The sequence below is a fragment of the Bos taurus genome, chromosome 4, assembly GCF_002263795.3.
Source record: "Bos taurus isolate L1 Dominette 01449 registration number 42190680 breed Hereford chromosome 4, ARS-UCD2.0, whole genome shotgun sequence".
In the NCBI taxonomy this organism is placed as follows: Eukaryota; Metazoa; Chordata; class Mammalia; order Artiodactyla; family Bovidae; genus Bos; species Bos taurus.
The window spans coordinates 98,541,855-98,554,704 of NC_037331.1; the positions used below are offsets into that span (position 1 = coordinate 98,541,855).

General features: G+C 41.2%; 1 protein-coding gene across 9 annotated transcripts in view; it reads left to right on the forward strand.

The window, feature by feature from the left end:
• CALD1 (caldesmon 1) overlaps positions 1–12,850 on the forward strand; it is a 231,553-nt gene that overhangs the window by 92,287 nt on the left and 126,416 nt on the right. For all 9 annotated transcript variants that reach the window (XM_024990452.1, XM_024990454.1, XM_024990451.2 and 6 more), the window contains one exon: positions 7,931–8,022. The gene's annotated coding sequence lies outside the window, so the exon portion shown is untranslated. The remainder of the gene's footprint in view (positions 1–7,930; positions 8,023–12,850) is intronic.

Below are 12,850 nucleotides of genomic sequence, written 5' to 3' on the forward strand. Positions count from 1 at the left end.
AAATAACTGGCCAAATTGATCCCAGCCTTCCCGACTGCGACTTTCCCCCTACAGAGTACATTCATCTGTATTCCTTTTTTGTTTTCTCTCATTGTTTGTCTTTCTTTTTATTTTCCTGCTCTAACATATAGTAATATATGACTTGGAATATTAAATTTTCATAATTGTATGTATTTTGAGCTCATAAATTCCCTTTAGTTGTCATCTTTCCAGATTGAGGCTTCATCTTTTTCTATTCACATGTTATTAAAATACTCTTTTTATTGATGTGTAGCATACAGAAAAGCACACAAATCATAACTATACAGCAATGGTTCGTTTTCACAGAATGAGCAAAGTGATGTAGTCAGCACGCAGATCAAGTAACAGAACGTTACTTAGCACCCCAGGACCCCCTCGTGCCCGCTTCCACAGTCAGGCCTCCTCCCCTCCCCTCCCCCACTGCCCCAGGATAACCGTCATTTTGACTTCTGACACCTAGTGACAGTTTTCTTTGTTTTATTTGTTTGTTTTTGTTGAATTTTATAGTAATGTAATCCTATAGAATTTGGGGGAGGGGGTGTCCAATCTCTGTTATTTAAAATTATGTTTCTGAAATTCATTACGGGAGTGATAATTATATTATTGTAATTTGCAACACCGTATTTTGTTGTTTGCCAACCACAGTTTATCCATATTACTATTGATAGACACTGAGGTAATTTCCACTTTGTGGGTTTTGAGTAGTGCTGGTCTGAGCATTCTAGTTCATGTTTTCTGATGAATATACTCATGGATCTTTGTCATCTATATACATAGGAGTAAGCTTTCTGGGTCACCAGTTAGACCAATATTCAGCTTTAGCAGATACTGCAGAATATTTTACCTCAGTGATTATTCCAACTGACATTCCCACAGCAGCGCGTGAGAGTTACAGTTGCTCATCAAAACTTTGAATTGTCAGTCTTTTCAATTTTAGCTATTCTAGTAGTGTGTAATTTGAATTAGAATTTTCTAATGATCAATGAAATTGATCACTTTTCATATGTTTATTGCCATTTTAATATCCTCTTTCTGTGAAGTACCCATTAGAGTCTTTACTTATTTTTTATAGAGTCATATTTTTTATTGATTTTTGGGAATTCTTTGAATATTTAAAAACAAATCCTTTGTCAGATGTAAGTTTTGCTAACATACATTTTCTAAATCTGTGGTTTGCCTTTCACTCTCTTTATGGTTCTTAATTTTGATGCAGTACAGTTTATCAATTTTATTCTTTTATGGTTAATAATTTATGTACCCTATTTACAAAATCTTTGCCTGTCCCAAGATCATGGAGGTATCTTCTCTTTTCTGAGAGCTTTAATGTGTAAGTTTTCACATTTAGATCTATAATGAATCTGGAATTGGAGGAGGGGGTGTATGATAGATATATGATATTAAATAAAAGCCAAGATTTTCTTTTCTTTTCTTCCATATGGGTATCCAATTGAGGTACTAGGTGATGTTACTTTCCTCCAGACTGAGTTACTTTATCTTCTTGTGGTTTGATACAATTGGGGAAATTCCCTTTAGTTGAATTTGAAATTCACCTGCCATTTCCTATGATTCCATTGACTTCTAGTTTGCCCCTTCTCCACAGATGAACTCTCCAAAGGTCTGAGACTATATCCCAAGACCCTTTCCTCTTTTTTTCTTTCTTGCTTGCATTTTTTAATCAAAGTATAATTAATATATGGTAAAATTTTACTCCTTTTAGTGTACAGTTCTATAAGTTTTGACAAATACAGATAGTTGTGTAACTTCTATCACAATTAAGAAATAGATATATCAACTCCAAAGTAGTTCTTCCTTCTTGTACTTCTGAGTTTTTCCTACTCAGTGCCATAATACTGCAGAAACTCTGCGATGCTTTTCAGAAACATTGTTTCTTATTCTCTTATTTACTCCTGTCCTTTCCACTCCAAGTGTTCAGTCCTAGAAAGAGCTTTGAAGTTGAACAAGTCTGGGATGCAATTTCAACTCTGATACATGTTAACTATGTAACAATGAATCTGAATCTGTATCCTTACTTTGAAATAAGATACTAAAACAGCTATTTTCGGTTTTCTTTTGAAGGTTAATTAGATAACAAATATCAAGTGCCTTGCACATAGTGGGTGTTCAATAGATTCTCCAAGAACTGTAAGATACATGTATCTTTTAGAAATAATGGAGAAGGGGTGGTGTAGGTGGTCCCTGAAAAGCAGTTCTTTTCTCTGGGAACCCCCTTCGATGCTGAACTTGATTGAACTTGTTTTATTCCCAGCCATAACAAGGTCATTCATAGATACTGAGACATACACATTATATATTTTTTCCTTAAAAAACCATAGAATTATACAAAAACCCTCTGAATTGGAGAGATCTTTAAAAATCTATTCCAAATGCTTCATGTTACAGATGAAAGAATTGAGGGGCCAAGAGTACTTAAATAACTTGGTCAAGGTCAACTCACTCATTAGTATTTACTTAAGTGACCCAAATTCCCTGAGATCACATATTTCTTCTCTTCCAAAATACTCCTAGGTCCCATATTCAACTATAAATGTAAAACAGAGACAATTCACAAGAGACAATTATTAATGTTTTATTGTTACTGGCGCATTTTGACTAAAACCCATAGATCTATTTTTAAATATTTTATTTTAATTTCCATTCCCACAAATTATGTGACTTCCTGCCAACTAAGTCTGAAATAGCTTCTTACCATTCCTTTCCCATTCCAAGGATTATATCCTGTAGTGTTTCATTCTTTTATTATTAAAAAATATTCTGCCTTATTCTCCAATGCACAAGACCGAAAGGAGCTCATGGAAACCCACAAAAGACAGCTCTCTTCAAGTTTACCAAGTTAACAGGAGTGCAGGGGGACATCTATTGTCCTGGGCATTGGATGCCCAGGTAACCAAGTGCATCCCTGGCATGCTCCCCGATGGCTGGAGACAGATGACCAGCACCTCTGCCATCCTCATGCTTTCTGGCAAAGGTGGTACTCTGACAATCATTTTTTTTTTTTTTTTGGAAGTCCCTTTTTGTTCAGCACATCTTTCAGCATTGTATATTCTGCTAATGGACAGTTAAGCCCGAATCCCATATGGACTGAACAACTTGGAAGAGTTTCCTGATCACAGAACACACAGTCATCTCGTAAAACCCTCTACCTCCCACCAGGATTCTCAAAGGCTCTTCCAGAAACACTCTTCACATGAGTGACTCCTTAAACTAGAAATATATTTTCAGCCTAGGTATCTCCTCTTCAGAGAGACCATCTCGCACCACCCAGCATTCAGTGACCCTCTATCACATTAGGCTCTTTTATTTACTCACTATTGGAAATATGCATGCTATCTGCTCCACCAGAATATAACTTCCATGAGAGCAGAGTCCTCGCTCCTCACTGTGTGTGCCGTCCTGGCTTAGAGAACTCACTCAATCTGTAAATGAATGTGGGCGTGTATCCTTGTCCTACACCTGTCAGGCTGAGTCTGCCCCCAGATTTGAATACTGGCTTCATTACTTACTAGCTGGGTGAATTTGGGCCAATGTGTCAAACACAACAAATTTCTCAGGGCTTCTCCTATGTTAAGAACATGTATCTCATTAGGTTGTTATAATGATAAATGAGATATATGAAAGGAGCTTAGCCCAGGGCCTGGCACCAAAAACCCTTAACACACAGTAGTTATCAGAATCTCCATGAGGAGAGCTGAGCGTATTACAAAATTGTCATGGGGGATTTTTTAATATAAATATTAATGTTGAAATCAAAGGATCCTAACTCAACTCCACAGGGCAATATATAAATTAATGAAAACCCAGTTCTTCTTGTTGACTCCATGAAGTTATTCTTCTTTACAAAGGATCTCTAATTGAACCTTTTCGATAACTCCCTGTTATAATAAGTTATCATTTGAGATACTCTCCTTTATCCGACCCCTTGGTATCCTTTTGGAAAATGGCATCTTTCTGTGAAGACTTGTGATAGGAATTTTAAAGGAGAAGCATAACCACTTTTTGCAAGTACGTACTGTCAGTATTTTTCCATTTGCGTAACCTAGCAAGGTGCTAGGTCCTGCTCCTCATGCTACTGAATGGCTTTACCTAGAGGTTTCCTGAGGGTTTTAAGAAAATCACTCCCCTTAGAAGACTAGAAAGCTGATTGAAAGGAGAGAAATTCCTCCTTTCTTTTTATTACACCTTGATTCTCCCATAATGAATGCTTTCGTATAAAACCCCAATTTCCCCACATGCCTGAGCAGACAGTGCAATCAAAGGAGCAATAAATAGCACCTGGCCGTTTGCCACTGGCTGGGAAGGCGACTGGACCGAGGCAGCGGGGCTCATTTGCCTCACGCCGTCCAGTTCGCTCTTCCGGCCCCTCTCCCTTCATCTCGGGTCGTTCCCTTCCTTACCATGTCCGGTCTAGACTTAGCTTTGCCTGCAGAGAATTTCAGCAGCTGCCTCTGAGCCAAGTCAGTCCGTCTCTATATGCTGGGCACCGAACGTAAAGCTTAAAGGGATCCAGCGAATAATGGTTCACCCAGGCAAGTAACTGAAGTTGCAAGGTAGCGGACAGTTGAAAATGGTCTTGAAACAGGAAGTGAGAGCTTCATCAACTTTCTGGCCCTTCCGTCCTCAATCTGAAAATAAAAAGTATATGTGAAGACAAACTCTGTGTTTAGTCACTCTGCTATTCACCTTATGGTTTCTCTCAAAAGTCTTTCTATCTTTGTCTCGCTAACAAGATGGTTCATTAACATATACAGAGACTCTGCTGCTGCTGCTGCTAAGTTGCTTCAGTCATGTCCGACTCTGTGCGACTCCAGAGACGGCAGCCCACCAGGCTCCCCCATCCCTGGGATTCTCCAGGCAAGAACACTGGACAGACCAAAAAAGAAACATTTCCCCAGATCCCCAATTTCTTTATATTTTTCTTTATTCGTTCCCAATTTTAAAAATAAAAATACTGAGGGAATTGGGACCAGGGAAAGGGAAACTAAGCAATTAAGTAGTGACCCTGCCAGAGGATTTGGGGGAAGGTACTGAGGATTTTTTTCCCCTATAAGTTTAAATCTCTTGATTCATTCATTAGGCAAGTAACTCCCTGATTTCTTCTAGTCCTCTGTTCCTTCTATGAAGCCTGAGGGTCAAGAATGAGAGGCCTGTGTGGAAGGGGTGGACTTCGCAGGTAGCTCAGTGGTAAAGAATCCCCCTGCCACTGCAGGAGACCTGGGTTCAATCCCTGGGTGGGGAAGATCCCTGGAGAAGGAAATGGCAACCCACTCCAGTATTCTTGCCTGGGAAACCCCAAGGGCTCCAGTCCACAGGGTAGCCAAGAGTCAAACGTGATTTAGCAATTAAACAATAGCAAGAGCAGCATGTGGAGTGAGTACTATAATCTGCATCAGCATCTGAATGTAAGGAACTTCTTGTAATGTGCAAATTTCTGGACACCTCTCTGGAATTTCCCATGTCATATTTTCTTGAAAAAGCTCTCCCAGAAGATTTTGATATGCAGCCAGTCTGAGAACCTCGATTCTAGGGGGACAGTGTACCATAAGTGCCATGAAGCCAGGTGCAATGGCTGTTTCTTCACTGGCAAATCTCAGATATGTTCCTGGCACATACAGAGGAGCAGGACCTGGAGGGGAGTCTCTCCCACCTGCACCCTACATGTGGACAGGGATCAATGACTTGGAAAAGAAGTCTGAGTCTTTATCTCAGTGACTTGCAACCTGCCAGCACTTTAGACTCACTGGGGACAGTTGAGAAACACATATGCCTGGGACCTAACCCCCCAAATCCTCGTTAGGTTGATCAAAGGAGTCCCTGGGTTGAGTCATTTTTTCAGAGCTCCTTGAGTGATTGTAGTGTACAGCCAAGGTCAAGACCATCAACTAACTCTTAGGCCCTTGAAGCTGCCCTGAAGTTAGGAGGGTCAGAGATCATGCCTTCCCTGCATTCTAGAGATGATGAAAGAAAGGCCAGGGAATAGATGCAGTAGGTCTGGATATGGCAGCATGGGGACTAGGCACTCAATCCTTATTTATTTTTAAATTTACTCATGGGATTTGTTCTCGTCTAAACTCTATCCTCTCGTGCTATGCCAGGGCTTCCCAGGTGGCGTTAATGGTAAAGAACCCCACTGCCAATGCCCGAGACATAAGAGCTGTGGGTTCGATCCCTGGGTAGGGAAGATCCCCTGGAAGAGGGCATGGCAACCCACTCCAGTATTCTTGCCTGGAATATCCATTGGACAGAAGAGCCTGGAGGGCTACAGTCCATGGGATTTCAAGGAGTCGGACATGACTGAAGCAACTTAACACACATGTACTAGTGCTATCCTAATCATTTAGGCAGTGGTTCTTAATTTGAGGGGGAGGTAAAAAGGGAGCAGAGACTACTTTCAGAAATGAATGAAAGTTAATACACAAAATCTGGCCTACAGTTTTGAGGAGTTCATCACCCTCCTCTAACTCATAGGTTTTGTTCACTCACTCAACAAAATTTCTTGATGCCCTGCTGCTTGCTGGCAGAAGCCTAGGAGCTGCAGGGAACTAGACTGTAAGCCAGGCTTGAGCAACTTCTCCAGCTAGCAGATGTCTCACAGATTTTCTTGTCCCCCTTTTCTGCAGTTTTATAAGAAAGTCCTCCAATATGAGGCCCACAGTAGAAGGAAAGGAATTTAAATGGGATTTGGAGCTCTTACCACTTTCTGGCATTGTAACCTAGGAGGATAATTATATCTTTTGTCACTCCAGCTAGATATTAGGCTCCTTAAGATCAATGCCCACATCTCCAGAATCCTGAGCAAGGTACTGTAGGTGTACAATACAACAGTTGTAGTGTGCATTTTGGACAAATAGGAGGAGATGTAGAGGTTGAGGGAGGGGAGCTGAAGGCAGCCTGAGTGACTGCTCAGGAATAAAGAAATGGAATAAGAAATAACACCTGGCCCTGCTAAACAATTTACAAGACCCTCAGGGTTCCCCATCCTTAGTTTGCAAACCAGCCTTCCTGAGATGGATACAAGCCATTGATACCATGCTAGGCAGGTTTTTGTTTGGTTTGCATTTTACCTTTGAAATCTGAAATGAGAATCTAGGAATCTAAGATTGATTCCCAGCAGTGTGATTCCAAGCCAGTCCCTAAACTCCAAGAACTTCTAATTTTTTCCAATGCAAAAAACCAAAGAATGGGGTGGGGGAAGGCAGGGTGTGTCCTTAAGGTCCATGTGGGCCCCATTATTCTGCCAGAAAAGGCAAACGTTAAAACCCAGAGCTGCACTTCCCACACTCATACCCACAGCATCCTCGCTGCATCATGTTGGGGCAGGTTAGGGATGCAATGGTGATTTGCTGTTGCAGTTCATTATTTCTTTGGTCTAATATTTAATATTTGTTGCTGTGTTTCAAGTATAAGAGAGTTACCTCTAGATTATCTACTAGTGCATTCTATCATTATTTGTATTCTTCTGGACCCTCCTCTTTTACCTATTATCCAAGCTCCTAACCATCAATAGCAGAAGACTTTGGGCAAAGCAAACGGTCCAAAAAGACTTTGAGAGTCTGAGGTTTAGAAGGTTTTGAAGGTGAACTTAGAAAAGGCCGTGTCCCTGACTATATTCTAATGCCTTTGGTCTTTGATTTTTGGCATTGGCAGTGCTCCCTGCTTTGTACAAACCATCTCTCCCCTCCATTATTTAGAAGAATTTAGGGACTGACTCTGTAATAATTGTATTAATTTTCTTTAAAATGCAAATGCAATATCTATTTATATCTGTGCTTTATTTCCCTTTAATGGTCCTAACCAACATCAGTACCTGAGAAAGAAATTGTATCTTAAATATTTGGAATAGTTTGACGTTAACTAAAATTCAATCCACTATGTTTCCATCCTTTTATGCCAGGTAATCATTGAAAAGTTGAAGATCATCCAGCCGAATTCATAGAGATTGGTAATCAACCAGAGGTTCACGAGCAGACATTTGACTGCTTACCTGTGAGTAGAGTTTATGTGGTTTTGTTGGTGGGGAGGGCTCTGATCTTAGCAATTACATAGCCTTTCTGCCTGATTGTCTAAATTCTTGCACCTAAAGATGCATTGTGAGAAACCAAGGGTTCTGCTATGTCCTTCATAGTTTATTTACCAAGTAATCTAACAAGTTTGAAAGAATTGTTTACCTGTTTTGTAATATTATTTTTTTTGCTTTATTTTTAATTTTTTTCCCTGCATCTATAGTATATTAAGCAAAACAGTCCCCAATCAATAATGCAGTTCTCACTTCCCAAGAATGTTGCTGACTTGAGGGAATAGAGAGATGATGAGTCAGTCTTCAGGGTAAAGGAGCTCACCTTTGAGCAAACAATGATTTCAGAAGGAAGTACCCTTCACTCTCAGCAAATCCTCCTCACCTGGAAGAACTTCTACCAGTAGACAGTCTACCTGGGGAGCAGCAAGAGGAGCTTTCAGAAGGTAGAGGATGGAGAAGCTAAAGGAAACTTCACTCATTCACAATTTTTCCAAGGCTGGCACTGGTAGGGAGAAGTGGTTTTCTGTGGCTGCCAGAGCAAAATACCGCAGACCGGGTGGCTTACATAGCAGAGATTTATTTTCTCACGGTTATGAAGGCTGGAAGTTCAAGGTGAAGGAGGCGACAGGTTTGTTTTCTTCGAAGGCCTCTCTCCTTGTCTTGCAGATGGCCCTCTTCTCCTGTGTCTTCACTAGCACCCCACTGCCAGCACATGTTTGGAGTGCTCTCTCTGTATCCAACATTTCCTCTTCTTAGAAGGGGCACAGGCATATCGGACTAATACCTGCTCTAAAGATTTCATCTTAACTTAATTACCTCTTTAATGACCAGATCTCCAAAGTTGTTTATATTCTAAGTTATTCGGAGCTAAGATTTCAACATATGAATTTGTGGGAACACAACTCAGTCTCTAATATCTGATCTTTTTTTCCCCCTATATGCTGATTTTTAGTTTGTTGCGTATGGACGGCTCTCTGAGTCTCCTCTCCTGAACTACCTTAGCGTTTACATCACTCTTAGAATATCTAGTTTTCCTGCAGTATGTTGCAGTCCTTTGTATACATCTCTCACTTCCCTGTTTCATTACATAATTTTTGAAGCTGAAAAGTGTGCCTTTTACATCTTTCATAGCACTAGAGGAGGCTTTGTAAATAGTGAGCATTCAATAGTACTTATGAAATGAATAAATGAATGGAGAGGTAAGATACAAGTCTCTGAACCTGTAATTTGCTTTAAGACTACCTCCAAATAATGATTATTAGTGGTGCTTTCTCCATACTTGCTGCCTGTCTCCTGACTTCCAAAAAGTGGAAATAAGTCAAAGCTGGAGAGAGAGACTGAAAAAGAAAAAAAAAAATATATATATATATATATATATATATATATGATTAACTGATGGCAGGAGACTTACCTCGCTCCTCAAAGAGTAAATAATATGGACCTGCCCCAGATACTGAGAACACTCTTTTGGGAGCCAAGAGGGAAGGACAGTGAGTTTAGACTGAGACCTGCTGAGTTTAAGGGCCTGTGCGACATCCAAGGGTGTGTGTCTAGAATACAAGGGCTATGCACGTCTGAAGCCCAGGTAATAACTAGAGATAGAAATTTTCATAATCATAACCTACACATAGGAATTATGAGGCCACCCAGAAAGACTGCAGAGGGAGAGGAGCAGCGGTTTAACAATGCCACGAGAAACTGCATGTAGAAAGTTTTCCTGGTGAATAACAGGAGGAAGAAATCTAAATGGCATTTCTAATGTAAGAACATGTGTATTAGCAACTGTGGATGTCTATTTCTCTCTTCACTTATTCCTTTGGTCCTATATTATACCTTCTTCTGTCCTCTCCTTTAGGGCTTTGCCCCAAACCATTCCTGAGGAGCTTTCTCTACCCGAGCTTGCTCCTCTCTAGCCAGCTCCACCAGAAGCATGTGTTTGACTCCCCAGCTGCTTGCCCAGGGCTATCCTACATCAGCACTTCCCTTTAGGACCATTTCCTCCATCACAATCAGAGCTGATCAGACTGGACAGTAGGGGAGGTCCAGAATTAGACTCCTCAGTGTCCAAAGAGACAGAAGGTCAGGTGGCTGGGACTCCTCTGCCATGGAACATCGTCTTGTCCAGACAGTCAGTAAAGGACTCAGTTGAGGGGAATGTACCTCCTTTGCACTGAACCCCTTCCACAGTCCATTGGTCTCCCCACACTTCCTATGCCTTCAAGGAGGTTTTAGTGATATTTTCATGTTTCATGCGCAGGACAGAATGGGGGCTAATGAAGCATGAGCGGACCAGGCCCTGAGTCATGGTGGCCATAGCAAGCTTCTCCTCTCTGGGTCTCACCATCAAAAGTGATTTCTAATTGGGCCACCTTCACCCCAGCCCTGAATTTCCCACTTTTTTCCTGCTTAGTGTAATACAAACAAAAGGAGGAAAACTATTCATTCATTTCTCTGTTATTTTCTAAAGTGTCATTTCTTTTCCTTGCTTCTCTGTGCCCACCCCCCTCCCCTTTCTCCATTGGTTCTCTTTCTCTAGCAGAAACCCATGATCTTTCTTTGGATTGTCTGATTATTAGCAGGAGAGCCTGTCAGAGGTTTGTAAATGTCCTCCTTCTCTACATACCCCCTTCCATTTCTTAAAAATAAACTTTGAGATACCAGATTTCTTCAAGCATCCCCCACTTCCATACTTTCCTCTTGGTATTCTTCAAGTTGCCAGAAAAAAAGATGCCTTTTTCACTCCGTGACCTAAAGTGCTAATCACACCTGTGTCAGTGGATTTTACATTAATTGCTATTTGTATAAAATGAGCAGGGAGAAATTCTGAAGTCAAGAGAAAACAGCTCTGCAATCCTTGCATGGCCTAGGTCGGGTATTCCAAATGAATGGTGGCCAGTAGCCAGCAGAGGTGCCTCCACACTGGATTTCATTCATTTCAGTCAGCTATAGGATTTGGGCTTCCCTGCTGGCTCAGAGGTTAAAGCGTCTGCCTCCAATGCGGGAGACCTGGGATTGATCCCTGGGTCAGGAAGAGCCCCTGGAGAAGGAAATGGTAACCCACTCCAGTATTCTTGCCTGGAGAATCCCATGGACGGAGAAGCCTGGTAGGCTACAGTCCACGGGGTTGCAAAGAGTTGGACACGACTGAGCAACTTCACTATACTATAGGATATGAAAAGAAAGATACTTTTCCTATGAGCATGTATAAGTTGTAAGCACCTGGCAGGCTTTGCCTTGTTTTAGAACAGCATAAATGGGAGTTTGTATGACCACTGTGGGCCAGTATTTTTAGAGTCAGTTGAAGCTCCAGATGGTATGGAAAGAGAAAGTTTTTTCCCCTGTATCTTCTCTTGAGTTTTGCAGAACAAGCCTCTCTGGACACTCTTGACACAATATTCAGCTTCCTGTTTAGTTCAAGTGTGTCTATACTTGTTACAGCAGAATCTGAAGGGATCACTTTTGCACTAAAAGTCTTTTCTACAGATTTCTGGTAGTAGCTGCAGAACGACGCCCAAGTTTGCTTAGGAATCAAGAGGACTCAAGGAGCATGAGTTCTCAGGTCTTCCCAGTTCTTGAAACTTTCATGATAAGGAAGGTGACAGGACATTCCAGCATCACCACGTGCAGATTTTGTAACTTTGGCCGAGTGGTGGTGTTTCCCTGGCCAGGGAATTGACCTGGCCTTAGGAGGCACCTCCATTAAGCACACATTCCTACCCAGCATGGCTGTTGATGGAAAGAGGTTTTGTCAGGGTGGGCAAACCAAGATCAAGGCACAGATAGCAGGGAGGAAAACAATGGTGCCAGGAGTTCTTGCCTAGAACTCCTTTCCAGACTTCTGTTCCAAAAAACATGAGTGAGTATGCCATAAAGAGGAAAAAAAAAAAGAATGATCCTGCTATTTAGCTTTCAAACAAAACTATCAGAAGTCTGAGGTTCCAACTGTGACAGGATTTGTACAGTTCAAGGACACAGACTCAACTACTTCCAAAGTTTGCTTTGGGATGTTCAACAAAACAAAGCTGCAAACATCTTGCACTAGTCCATGGAACAGTCCTCCAGTAGGGTTTAAAGGCTCAATCTGGGGGGTGGTGGGGAGGGAAGACTAAGACATTTTCCTTCCTACTATTTTCTGTATCAGGTCCAACTTAATGCCAAATTAAATCTAGATTTTTTTTTTAATCGACTTTTACTGGAGTAAAAAGCAGAGCTGCATTCCCTGAAACAGATATTTTAAGGCCAAACTTATTACTTGGGGTTTTTTTTTTTTTCTCCTCCTTTTTGCTAATTCAAAACAAAATGTCTATCATTCACTCTAACACCAGTCTTTAAGAGCTGGAGACAAATGGAGTCTGAATATTCACGCCAACATGGTATAAATGAGCTGTGATTTCAGGAGGCTGGCTGTTTCTCTGACAGGGGAAAAGAGAGGCTGACTAGTTTAATATCTTTGGCTGAAAACACTTTGTTAAAGAGGGATGGAGACAGCCAACATTAATATCAAGTCCTGTTATTTAATGACCAAGAACGACATACTGTGGAACGGGGCATCCTGAGTTTGGAGAGAAGTGTGTTTATCATATTCAGAGAATGCAGAGAGGGCGTGAATACAAACATCTGTCAGACCTGAAGGAAGGCGCTCTTCTGAAAGCACTTTCTTCAAGTTCTTCAAAAGATTCCTCCCATAAGTATATTATACCCATGACTGTGAATCTGACTCCATCACAGACTCTCAAGATATATAAACATAAAGACATTTGTTATCATGAGGGACTCTGGGGACATATCTACTGCCTC